Raw genomic sequence first — 2,535 nt, 5'->3', positions numbered from 1 at the left:
CCGGCCGTACGCTGCTTCGGCTGTTGTACCATGGGAAACAAGACGAGTACTCTAGGGAGACTCGGAATTTGTTTTAAGGGAAGCGTATAGAACACGTGTCTCAGCCACTCTGCTTCTACCCCTTTCTTGTATTTTGGTTTATTTCAGTTGTAACTTGTATTGTAATTTTCTGCTTTCTTATTTCTATATTGTAATCAGTAATAAAATTTGTTTTATTTTATTGAATTACGCGAACGGTTCCTACAATCTTAAAACAAATTTTTAAAACCGTTCGTGTAATCAAAACCATTCTGTTTGTGATTCAAACCAGTTTTGTTTTCACTCATTTTGTGTTTTAAAAATAGATTTTTTTTAGTTTTCATCTTCAAAGGAGCGACTTTGGTTGAAAACTATTTTGGTTACATTCAGATTATCCTAAAAATTTGCTAAAACTTTCTGATTTGGTCTTCAAAGTTGGACTTAGAAGCCAATCAGTAAGTTCTAAAATTAAAATTTTCTGTTTTTGGTCTTCAAAGTTGGACTTAGAAGCCTAAACAGTAAGTTTGTGGTAAAATTAAAATTTAATTGTTTACTTCTGGTTTTTGCGAAAATCAGAATTTTTTGACTAAACTTTTAAAATTTTAATTTTTCAGCATGACGAATGATAATGTCAACGTTAACAACACCACAAATGTTGTGACGGGAACCTTCTTGAATGCCACCACTGTGGGAGCGTCCACAGTGGCTAATCACGCTGAACGACCCAAGAAGTTCTCGGGTCTACACTTTAAGCGGTGGCAGCAGAAGATGTTCTTCTACCTGACCACCATGAACCTTGCGAGGTTCTTAACTGAATCCGCTCCCCAACCTGCGGAAGAGGAGACCAGCGCTCAGGCTCTGAGCGCGGTAGAGGCTTGGAAGCACTCGGATTTCATTTGTCGAGGCTATGTGTTAAACGGGCTTTCGGATGCATTGTATAACGTGTACTACAATGTCAAGACTTCCAAAGATCTTTGGGATGCCTTGGACAAAAAGTACAAAACGGAGGATGCTGGCACAAAGAAATTTGTGGTAGCCCGTTTTTTGGATTTCAAAATGGTTGATTCTAAAACAGTTATGAATCAAGTCCAAGAATTCCAAATTATACTACATGACATCTTTGCGGAAGGCGTGACACTTAGCGAGACATTCCAAGTGGCAGCGATGATTGAAAAGTTACCTCCTAGTTGGGTTGATTTTAAGAATTATCTTAAACACAAACGAAAGGAGATGACTATAGAGGACCTTATTGTTCGTCTTCGGATTGAAGAGGACAATAGAATTGCCCAAAAAGGCAGCCTTGCGCAGACAAGTGCTAGCACAAATTTGGTTGAGCATGGGCAATCCTCTAAGGGCGCGAAGGGCAAGGGGAAAAAGGACAAAGGGAAAGCAAAGGCTAGCAACCTTGGACCGAAGAAAGGGGTTGTGAAAAAAAAACCTCAGACGTTCCAAGGGACTTGTTACAACTGTGACGTGCCGTGGCATCGGGCTAACCAATGCAAGAAACCAAAGCGTGAGCGTGCGCACATGGTGGATGAAGACGGAATGCCTTTGGTGGCAATGATTTCCGACAAAACCGCAATGTTGGATGAGGTCAATGCTGTGACCAACACTCCAAAAAGGATGGTGGGTTGATACGGGAGCGACCCGTCATGTATGCCCAGACAGGAGCATGTTTACCACGTTCAAGGAGCTTACGGGAGATGAGAAGTTGTACATGGGAAATGCAGCCACCGCGGACATCAAGGGTGAAGGAACGGTGATTCTGAAGTGGACTTCAGGGAAGGAGCTCACTCTAAGCAACGTGTTATATGTCCCAGACTTGCGCAAGAGCCTAGTCTTGGGTTGGTTGCTTAATAAGTTTGGATTTCATTTAGTTTTTGAGAGCGATCAATTTGTACTAACTAAACGAGGAATGCATGTAGGCAAGGGCTATGCCCAAAATGGAATGTTTAAGTTGAATGTAATGGCAGTCAAGAAAAACATGAATAAAATTGCTTCTACTTCTACTTATATGCTTGAGTTTTCTGATTCGAATAAATGGCATGGTAGATTAGGTCACGTAAATTTTAATTGAATACGCCGTTTAATCAATTTAAATTGTATACCTACATTCCATATTGATTCACACTATAAATGTGAAACATGCGTTGAATCCAAACTTACAAGATCATCATCAAAATCGGTTGAACGAATAACCGAACCCCTTGATTTAATTCACACTGATATTTGTGATTTAAAAGCGGTATCCACAAGAGGTGGAAATAAGTACTTCATCACGTTTATTGATGATAGTACTAAATATTGCTATGTATATTTACTAAAAAGTAAAGATGAAGCAATAAGTAGATTTATCTTGTATAAAAATGAAGTTGAGAATCAACTTCAAAAGAAGATAAAAGCTTTGCGAAGCGATCGAGGAGGCGAATATGTTGCACCTTTTGCCGATTTATGCGCAAAAAGTGGCATTGTACATGAGTGTACACCTCCTTACTCTCCACAATCAAATGGCGTGGC

Source organism: Helianthus annuus, chromosome 2 (assembly GCF_002127325.2).
Source record: "Helianthus annuus cultivar XRQ/B chromosome 2, HanXRQr2.0-SUNRISE, whole genome shotgun sequence".
NCBI lineage: Eukaryota > Viridiplantae > Streptophyta > Magnoliopsida > Asterales > Asteraceae > Helianthus > Helianthus annuus.
This window is presented reverse-complemented; position numbering follows the sequence as displayed.